At 36.7% G+C, this 10,947-nt stretch overlaps 1 long non-coding RNA gene across 1 annotated transcript; it reads right to left on the bottom strand.

The window, feature by feature from the left end:
- Positions 1-242: 242 nt before the first annotated feature.
- Positions 243-6,017, bottom strand: LOC137853073 (uncharacterized). The gene is made up of 3 exons (XR_011094217.1): positions 5,730-6,017; positions 4,855-4,952; positions 243-577 (listed from the first exon to the last, which is right to left on the bottom strand). It is a non-coding gene; the product is annotated as an uncharacterized lncRNA (long non-coding RNA).
- Between the last annotated feature and the right edge of the window lie 4,930 nt (positions 6,018-10,947).

The following is a 10,947-nucleotide window of genomic DNA, read 5'->3' as shown; positions in this document are numbered from 1 at the left end:
ACTCTCCATAATAAGTTTAATTGTATCAGTCAATTCAGATAATGGTAAGAAGTAGTAAAACAGAGTTTTGCCCTTTAACAAAGATATCCTTTGAGAGAAGTATGATATTTCAGACCATTGCTTTAGTGTAAGAGTACTGCATAATGCTGCAGTGAATGGAGAGAAGAAAGCATGACAATGAGGAACCAGGCAGGCAGTTTTGCCACAGCCTTTGTCAAGGGAAATGTAAAACAAATGAGCATATCTGTTCAATATCCATCAAATAATGAGAGTGTCATATGAGTTCTGGGTCTGTGTCGACATAGCTTGAGTAAAAGGTTAAAGAAATATTCACAGAAGGGAATGGTCACTTTTTTTTTTTTTTTAATATAATGAATGAGCAGAGTTATTCAAAACCATATTATACATTTCTTATTTCTATTGGTATTTACTTGTGTATATCATCCTCTTAGAAGGACAGAAACACATGGTTAAAATTTTGATATTTTAAAAGTGTAATTACCAAGCTATATTTGCCAGTAATTCCACAGTAATATTACAAAGAGATCAGTTAGAGAGCACAGATATGGTCCAGTCTCTGAAATAAAAAATAAATAAATAAAAAACCATACAATAGTCTGACTGCATAGATATAATTCTTGTTGTTTGTTTGTTTTAATCTATTTATTGATTTTGATCTTTTGATTTTTTTTTCCCCAGAATCATGTTGGTTTTGACAACATTTCCCAAGTACAAGATACAGTTCTAAAACAGTCCAGATAAAGACTGAGTAGGTGAGTGGTGATGAACTAATTCAGGGAAAGCAATTGTTTTCACTTACATGGAAATTGCTTATCCTCCAGGCCCTCAGACCAGTTTTTCTCACCGTAGATGGTCTAGCTCATTACAAAAATTAAATATTTAATAGATGTCAACTTCATAACTATAGTCCTTTTTCAGAAATGACTATCAAAGTGAGAAAAGCTAAAAGCAACTCTTCTAGTAACCAATTTCTCTCCATCACAAATCATTATCATTGGGGAAGTAAATGTTCTCAGCAAAGAATTACAGTTTCTTTCTGTTTTACTTCTGATGAAGGTTTTAGACACCAAAACATAGTTATAAAGGATAAGACATAGTTTTCACTTTCTTTTGAAAATGTTTGAAATGTTTTTGTTCTGTTTACCATTTGAGTGGAAAAAAATAACAAAAAACAACAATTACAGCAAAAAGACAACTTTGCATATCTTTCATGCTATTGAGAATTCTTCTAAGCAAGTGACTGCTTTTTTTCTAGATGGTGGTATGCATAAATCCTTTATCATAGTTCTTTGAAGCAAGACTACTTGCCTCAGTGCTTCTGCACAAACTCTGTGCTCAGCCTCTATGCAAACAAGAAGTTTTTCTCTCTTAAGTATTGGACCTAGAGGTTCTAACAAAGCAAAGGATCCAGAGCAATGATTGTATAAAACAGAATATCATCATTTTAAAGTCATAACTGTAACAATGATTCCTCCAAAGTGCCTTCTTGGCACTTCAGTTATGTAAAAGATCTGCGATTTCATGTGATTACTGATTGGTTTACTGATTGTTTCCTTTATTTTCTGTGATACTGGATTGTTACAGTACTATTCTTGCTTCCTTCTTCTCCCTTCCTGCAAGTTCCATTCACTTTCTAAAATACAGAGTAAAATCATTTTTCCCAAAGATTTTTTATCTTAACTATCTTTTACGGGGAAAAGAAAATCAAAAAAAAGTTTTGAAACATGAAAGAATTGGCAAAAATCTACCTAAGGAAACTTACAAGTAACAAGGAAACTGAGTTCTGAAAAACAGAACATCTTACTCTTCTCTCCTTCTCTATCCCAAACCCTTTCTTGTAGACTTTATTCTTCCTTGGCATAATTTCTGGTTTTAAACCTCAATTGGGATTCAACAGACAACTTTTGTTTCCATTTCATCAACACCAGCTCTGACTGACCCTCCAGAATGAAAATCAACAACCTACTGCATGATTGGTACATGAATTCTTATACAGTCTTTCCTTCATTAAGTGTCCTTGGCCTAACTCCCAGTTAAGCAAGCATCTTTTCCTACTTCAGAAAGCACTAACTGCACCAATCACATAATCCAAGACAATTTTTCCCCACTGTATTGCGTTTACCTGGCAAGGGTTTGGTAGCAGCAGGGGCTGCAGGAGTGGCCTCTGGGAGCAGAGCCCAGCAGAGCCAGCCCCAACCATCTCCAAAAGGGATTTGATGCTGGCCAGAGCTGAGTCTGGGAGAGGTACTGGGTGGGCAGATTGAAGAAAGGGGAAAAAACTGACAGCAGCTAGGAGAGAGGAGTGAGAACCAGCTTAGTTCTCTTCTGCATCCCAAGGTCAGTGCAGAAGGAGGGCAGGAGTTGCTCCAGGCACACAGCAGAAGTTCCCCTGAAGCCAGTGGAGAGGCCCCTGATGAAGCAGGCTGTCCCCTTGCAGCCCATGGGTCCCACATGGAGCAGATCTCCATGCTGCATCCCATGGAGGAGCCCCCGGTGGAGCAGGTGGATGTGGCCTGGAGGAGGCTGTGGCCCATGGAGAGCCCCACAGGAGCAGGCCCCGGGCCAGAGCCTCGGGCCGGAGCTGCAGCCCGTGGAGAGCAGGGGATCTGGGGGGGAGATGCTGCCCACATGTGGGGGACCCATGCTGGAGCAGTTTGCTCCTGACGGATAGACCCTGTGGTATGGACCCATGTGGGAGCAGTTCTTGAGGAGCTCCAATGTGAGGGAACCCACATGGAGCAAGGGGCAGAGAGTGAAGGAGTGGCGGAGATGAAGCGTTAGGGGCTGACAGCAGCCCCCATTCCCTGTTCCCCTACTCTACTTGGGGGGGAGGATGTAGAAGAAAGTGGATAAGGGGAGGATGTTTTTAATTTTTGTTGTTGTGGTTTCTCACTTCTCTACCTTGTTAGTAATAGGCAATAAATGTTACTAATCTCCCTATGTTGAGCCTATTTTGCCTGTCACAATAATTGTTGAGTGATCTCATGTGTCCTTATCCCAACCCTTGAGTCCTTTTCACTGTATTTTCTGTCCCTTTCCCTTTGAGGAGGGGGAGTGAGAGAGCGATTGTTATGAAGCTCAGCTGCTCACCTGGGTAAAACCATCACACCCACCCATAGCTAGCTGTAACTCATAGTCCTGACCCTGACTGTATGCCTTACTGCTGATCTCCCTGGCACTCTTCTTTGCTATATTTCTAGATCATACCCTGACAAATGAGTAGAATTGGCAGCTTGCTTCTGCATGGGTCCTTAAAAAGGGAAGTATACCATCCACCCCTGCCCCCCCCCCTTTTTTTTTTCTTTTTATGTCCAGCATTCCATACAAGAAACAGCAGCTCACTAGGCACTGCTTTGGTGAAATTATTATTATTATTATTATTATTATTTCAAATCTATAATACCACTACAGTGTGTTGTATATTCTCCTAAATCCTTCTCCAAGAAAACTGTGCTGGCTATGTAATGGAAATAGCTTGAGAAGCTGAGTAGTAAAGATTTGCACTTTGGGATGGAATAGCCTTACTAATGAAAAACTATGCAGACATTCTAGATGTGATATCACAAAATAAAGACTAAAGACTATAAAGATTTATAAATGCATCATCAAGTTGGTAGTTTAGAACTGACAACCAACATATGAAAACAACTATAATAATTTCAGAGAACTTTGAATTTGAACAAGTTTAGATCACGTTCAATGTACACTAACTTTACGATGCATATTTTCAAAACTTTAAGCTGTTCTCATTCCCTTCTTTCTTCAAAACAGGATGATCAATAGCATGCAATGATGCTTTCATAACACACACACAAAGTCCAGTAGTTATATGTATATATACATATAAATATGTCATATATATGTATGTGGTACATATGTACGTATATATTTATGTATACATATATATATGTATGTTGCCTGTTGCAGAGAAAAACGTTGATTCTTGTAAATGACTAAATCTTATACAGCTTCCTGTAGGATACGTTCTGTATTCATTTTAGAGTGATACTGCTTGAGACTGATAATTCAATTTACATTCTGTGCAATGTGATTCCTAAATACCACATTTGAAGAAGCATGCTGATAAGCATGACATAGTTTTCTAAAAGGATGATAGCTATAGCATCTGTTAGTTGTCCCAAGATTATTTTTGATCATTATGTTTGTACAAAAAACACCATACTTTTGGAAGGCAAATAGAAGTCTAGTAGTTTATAATGTCACCCAAAATAGAAAAGCAGCGCATATCTCTACAACTGAAGAAAGAGAAAAGAAAAAAAAAATGAAAAGAAAAGAAAGAAAAAAAAAAAAAAAAAAAGAAAAAATAACTCTAAGCTTTCTACTGAAGATGCTTTTTTCCCAGGTGGTCAATTGCACTTGTCATCTGTTATTTTGGAAAATGCACAGAATTTAATAGATGAGGTATATCAAGCTAACTACATTAGGAACATACCAGCTGTCAATATGGCTTCAGCCCAACAACATCTTTTGGGAAAAGCAAATTCCAAAATGCAGACAGTATACTATTAGTCTGATAGAATGATTATAAGTTTTGCCATCTGTTGCATATTTCACAATTAATTGTGATTTGTATCAACAGATATTTTCTAAAATCCACATTTTCTCCTTTATACAAGAAACAACAAAGCATAAAAGCAACACATTGTCTGAAGAAATGATGTACCAATGCTGGAGCTAAATCAGATAAGTTTCACCCTAGTTTAACAAGCTAGATATCCAGGGTACTAATTACAGTAAATAGATCTTAAAATATCACTGTTAGTACAGAAAAATTACAAACCAGAATTACCTATCCTTCCTGGAGAAACTTACTGGTTTTGCTTTTCAGAGCTTTTCCAGTGTGTGGTCATACACGGTTTAACATTTCAGAGCCCATCAGTTCAATGCTGTTGGATTGTAATTAGAGGAACCTATTCAGTCAAAAACAAATGTAAATGCTACAAACATTACAAAATTCTCCATGACTAGACCTAAAGTATAGAGGAACTGCTTGCATATACAATTAAATACCTGGTTGACATGTTTAATATAAATACTGGCATGATGCTTCATATTTTTAAAGTGCTTTCATAAATACATTAATAAATAAAGTTTGAGTCCTAGTTTTCTCCCCACCTCTGCCCCCACCCCATATTCTCCACTTTGTTTGGTCTTTCTTTCTTTCTGTCTTTCTTTCTTTCAACATGATCCACATCTGTTACCAAGTGAAATGCCTGGTCTTAGCCTCAGTCAAAATTCTCTAATCTTGGCTTTCTGTCCATGACATTAAGACACTCTGTACAGGGCTATGGTTACACTGAGATTATTTAGAAATGGGATGAGATTTACAGAAGCAGCTTCATAGGCATACAAATATCAGATAATAGTAATACTGAAAGCATTTCAGTATTTTTGAAAGTATTTTTAGATGTATGGTATTATTAAAATTGTTTATTTCTTCCCATCTTAAACTAACACTTCACCTGAAGACATGCCCTCAACCTTGTCAAAAATGACTGAACAGGGCTTAAAGCGAAAGTGAAAACAACAGATATTTCGTATTGCATAGGCCATAAGATGCATTCAAACAACATATAGCTTTCTCAAAGGCTTCTGTACTTACTAGCAGATAGAAGTTACCTTAGACATGTAGAAGGGAACTAGTGTCAGACCTAACTGATATACAAATAAGTCATTATAGCACTTACTTTGTGTGTTTTGTTTCAGCTTCCCAACCTGGTTCACCCCTCTGACTACTATCCGCTTTTGATAGTCCAGGATGGCAGAGATGATATTGAAGAGTGAAGCTTGAAGGCTATCAAACAGGACTTTAGGGGACTGAGACAATTAGTAGTTGGAACAGGAGTACAGGTCATGCTTTCCTCCATCCCTACAATAGCAGGGAGGAGTACAGAGAGGACACGGAAAGCCCACCTGATAAACAGGTGGCTCAGAGGCTAGTGCCAACACAGAATTTTATTTATTTATTTATTTTGACCACGGGGCACTTTAGTGGGCACCTGGCCCACTAACTGCAGGTGGGTCCCACCTGTCTCAAAGGGGAAAACAGACACTAGCACAGGAGCTGGCAGTGCTCAATGAGGGGGCTTTAAACTAGGTAGGAAAGGGGATGGGGAGGGAATAAGGCTTGTTAGAGGTGTGCCAGGGAGAACAATGTCAGGGCCAGAGGAGCAGGCAATGGCCCAGCTGAAGTGCATCTACACTAATGCATACAGCATACGCAACAAACAGGAGGAGCGGTAAGTCATGGTGCAGCAGGCTAGCTATGACTTGGTTGCTATCCCTGAAATGCAGTGGGACCACATTTCCAGTCATTTCCATGACTGGAGTGCTGCAATGACTGGCTGTAGGCTCTTCAGAAGGGACAGGCAGCACAGAAATGTTGGTGGTGTGGCTATCCTAGTTATCTTTCAGTAGTAATTTCAAAAAAATACCAGAACTTTGATTTACAAATACTAGTGATGAAAGAAGGGAAATCAGATGGGTGCATTCAGCCTTGGTGATATATTTTCTTGCTTGATTTTGTCCCTCCTCCACCTTTATTTTATCTCATTCTACTACAAGCATCTGGCTTGTATCTATATCCCAAACAAATCTATAAACAGAAAAACCTCTGAGTTGTAATACTCCAGAGACAAAAAGAGACAAAGACTTGTCTTCCTGGTATTGAAGAAATTATAATTTATGCTTCTTTCTCATAGCTTTATTAGCTGATTAACAAATGGAAAATGAAACAGAACTCTGCTGAGTCTAGCATAAGAGTGCCTTCACTGGACAGAAGGCTGTCCAGAGACAGAAGTCTCTGGAAAACCCAAGAGATAAAAATGAAGCCATCTTATCACAGTAAAAGTACTCTTGCTCAGCTTGATGGCCATATCAATTCATGACTGCTCAGCTCATACGAGGCATTTGATGATATCTAGTACAAGTTAGATAGTTTGGTTTTGATTTTGTTTTTCACTGTTTAGCAATCAGTCAATGCAGCAAATGTTATTAATTTGATAATTAACACTTAAATTCAGAAACGTGAAAAACAGACTTTCAATTTCTCAGGGAAAAAAAATGTTTTTTCTAAGACTTATGATGAAAACTGGACCTACTGACAGTAACAGGTTTTTTAGCATTTGCTGTGACAAGAACTTTTTAGCAGTCTATTAATGCTAGAGCTAACTTGCCCAATAGGTCATTAAGCTATGTATGAAATTCTGTAAGAAATATAGAATTGTATAGGAAATATGTAAAGAAAATATATCTGTTCATTTATAGTTTATGTTTATAAGGCATGTGATTGACAGGGTAAATTAAAAGTTTTGTCTTATTTTCACATAAGTTTCTGCTTCTGTAGATGTCATTAGGAAAAAAAACATTCTTTTTATAAATACAGTCATTGGACCATCATCGTGTCTGAATCAATGTGAAGAGACATAATTACAAATACACAGCAGATTTTTGTCAAGCCAAGATATCTACACACATTTCAAATGAATTGCCAAGGTTACGGCATTGCTGGCATACAACCAAAAAGCTTTGGTTTTGCCCAGTGCTGTAAAACTATTTCATAACATTAATTATTAAACTGCAGCAAAAAAGCCCATGTATAGATATTTTTAAGAGAAAACATACAACAGATGTTGAATAATTTTACATTCTGATGACAAATTTGAACATTATAGACAATATTCTATGTGAGCAAGACACCTTCTGTCATGCTCTGCTTCTATAAGACATTCTTTATTTTCTATTTTTTAGTGAAACATCACATTTTTCTTCTTAATTATCAAGGTCTTTAGACTAATATTTTAATTTTTGATCATTATTAAAGCTACCAGTCAACTGGGAAATTCATGTTTTGGCAACAGACTTCCCTTTCTCCTCACAGGCTTTTGAGTTCAAAGAGCTATGTCAATCATATTTTCAAGCCAATTACATTAATCTGGTTCTTTTGGATGCCCTTAATAGATTTCTGAAAATGAAAATACTTTACCATGCTAGGAACTGAATCCAGATTCCTTACTTGATCACAGTACCTGCCAGACACTTTGCTGCTTCTCACTCTCTCATTTTATCCTTTGGTGAAATAGTAGCTCAGGTAATGTTAATTTCCCTTCTCATACTGTAGAGAAACTCTTCTTATTGTTATTTATTTATTTAAGTTAGCACAAGGTATTTTTATGACCAAGCCCCTTTCCTTACAGTACGTATAACTTTCTGAAGGATACAAAAATGGAACATTCCATAACCACAGATTTTGTCACATTCTTTGAAATCCCCTGCAAAATAGAATAATGAATTTAGTTCTGTGACTTTTAAACTTTTCAAATGATTGATTCTGTCTTCTACACTTCTACTGTAAAAGCAGAAGGTATATTTCTAGCTTAGTAGAAGCTTTCCTTTACTTCTTATTTTCTAAAGAAGTAGGCAAACTTAATCCATCTGTAGTTTGGACTAATGATGTCTCTGTATAGATGTAACACCAGCAGTTATTGAGATTCTTTTCTGCAATGTGTTGGCAATAAATAAATACATATATACATACATACATAAAGTAAACAAAAATAAATAAAGTAAAAGAAATTACAAAAACAAATTTACAAAAGTGAAACAAATAAATAAAGTAAATAAACAAAAATCCTTTTTGCTTTGGTATATTTGATTTTTATAGATGCCTTTGTTTTGAAAATATCTTGGAAAAAAAAAAAAAGTAATATAAGCAAATAAAATTTTCTCATTCACTGTAAGCCTTGTAGCCTCACAAGTCATACTTAAAGTTAGGAAATAGTAAAATTTCTAGGTTAATAGGAATACTCCATAACTCTTCAGTTTTAGTTATGATGTTCAATATGGAGTCTCCCTCCCACTGATCTCATCATTCTCATTTATCCTGATTTTTTTTTTACCCATTGAAATCTGAATGAAATTGAATTTCATTCATGAAATTTCTTCATTTCAGTGCTATGTCTTTGTCACAGAGAACTATTTTAGGATATGTACATCTATTGGCCAGGTAACTTAAAATAAAAGATTTGCAAAATAAAATGCAGAAGTCATTTAAATTCATTTCCCCTTTAAATAATCAAATGCATTAATTATTAGTAATACTATTACATTATATTCTTAAGCAGAAAGTTCTTGTGGTGCCTGCATGCTGTAGTCAGAATGAATTTTCCCTTTCTACAGTTTATTTATTGTATCTCACTGTTCTAGTCAGTCAAAAGATAAATGCAGTAGCAGGCATTGTTTACTTTTAAATACATGGCTCCAAAAACTAAAGGAATTTAATGCATGGCTCCCACTACATTTTGAAATGAGTCAGTTGCCCAGATTCCCTAGACAGAACTAGGAAGATTTATATATCTCTGAGTAGGATCAAAAAACGTCAGCATGCTGAACAAGCAAACGGTAAATAAAACAAACTGTTGTAAAGTTTCCAGATGACTCTAAAATTTGGGCTGAATTTTGGGCAGTTACCTCTTATACTTGGATTCTTTAGAAATAAGCAGGATCCACTTTTTAAAACCACTGCTGGTGCTATCCTTTTTTTTTTTTTTTTTAGTAGATGCCAAAGGCATTTCTGCAGGGAAAGTTTACCTGGGCTCTGTGGTATTCTCAGGGTGTGAATTCCTGTCTTCCCAGGGAGAAGCCTGAGCCCTGGCTATAACAGTAAACTGATACCACTACACAGAAAACACAACATGTTACAGTCAAATATCACAAGCTAGAACAGAGAGGCAGAATCTCTAAGTAAGGAATCTCTTCATTGAGCAAGTGCCTGAGCCAGTAGGCTCATGCTAAGATATCTCTTAGGACTTTTGTCCTTGGTTAGACAATTCTTTAGATACTTACTGTGTAGTGGCTCAGTTTCAACAAAGACAGCAACAGAGATTATTGTCCCCCTTCTCTTCAAGCAACAGTCTTAGAGATTTATAAACTTGTACGGGAAATGCAAACTTGAACCTTCCCTTTACCTCTCATTGCTTTCCATCAAATCTTTGGAAATAAATAGTCGGAGGTGTCCTGAGTGAGATTCTTATAGCTCCCAGTAGAAATGTATCTAGCAGTTACAGCATATACTTTTTATCTTCTATATAGAAGCAAGCTCCATAAGCACTGCACCCTAATAATGTGGTTCCTCTGAAAAGTGCCAAAGTGCCTTTCCTAAGGAGAAGACTTGGGTCAGCATTCCACCAAAAGCTTACAGTCTGTTTTTTATGACCTATCCAGACCCATGTAAAACAAAAAGGGACCACCTACCCCAATCAATATATCAGCATTAGTGTATCTAGTGTGGCTTCTTAGTTTGTTGTCTCTATCCACCATAGGGGTTAAAAGAGTCTTAGTATAGTTTCATTTGCCAGTTGCAGTCCTTTATCATCACCATTGCTGCTCTGATGTCTCCATCCATATGTTGCCCAATACCAGTCAAGAGGTCAGTGAGCGCCCTTTCACACAGAATCTTGCCTGTTAAAGACAACTGCTTTGGTATTTGTTCCCAGAAGGAATAAACAGGCTGTTGAACCTCCTTTGTTTCACCAAGACATCATGGACAAAGTCTGCTTTTTATTATCAAAACCGTATTTTGGTGTCCTATACATGCTGTCTTTAAAATGCTACTACTCTGTGTTATTTACTCATTGATTGCTAAAGAGCTACCAATGGATAATAAAACTTCAAACACAAATTTCAAGTAATTTCTACATGCTTGCTTCTGCATCCTTGCCTCAGTATGTTTAGAAGTAAATTTTTGCAAATGAACAGAAAAGACACTGGTTGTGACTATTCATAGAGCTACTATTTGTAGAAACTGCTATTTTTAGAAATCCCACTGTATGCATTCTTCTGAGCAGTATCTGCAAGTGCCAATCTAGTTTAAATGTGAAGCTGTGTATTACCCACTTAAATAACAAT

Source organism: Anas acuta, chromosome 3, assembly GCF_963932015.1.
Source record: "Anas acuta chromosome 3, bAnaAcu1.1, whole genome shotgun sequence".
NCBI classification, from domain to species: Eukaryota; Metazoa; Chordata; class Aves; order Anseriformes; family Anatidae; genus Anas; species Anas acuta.
This window is presented reverse-complemented; position numbering and strand designations above follow the sequence as displayed.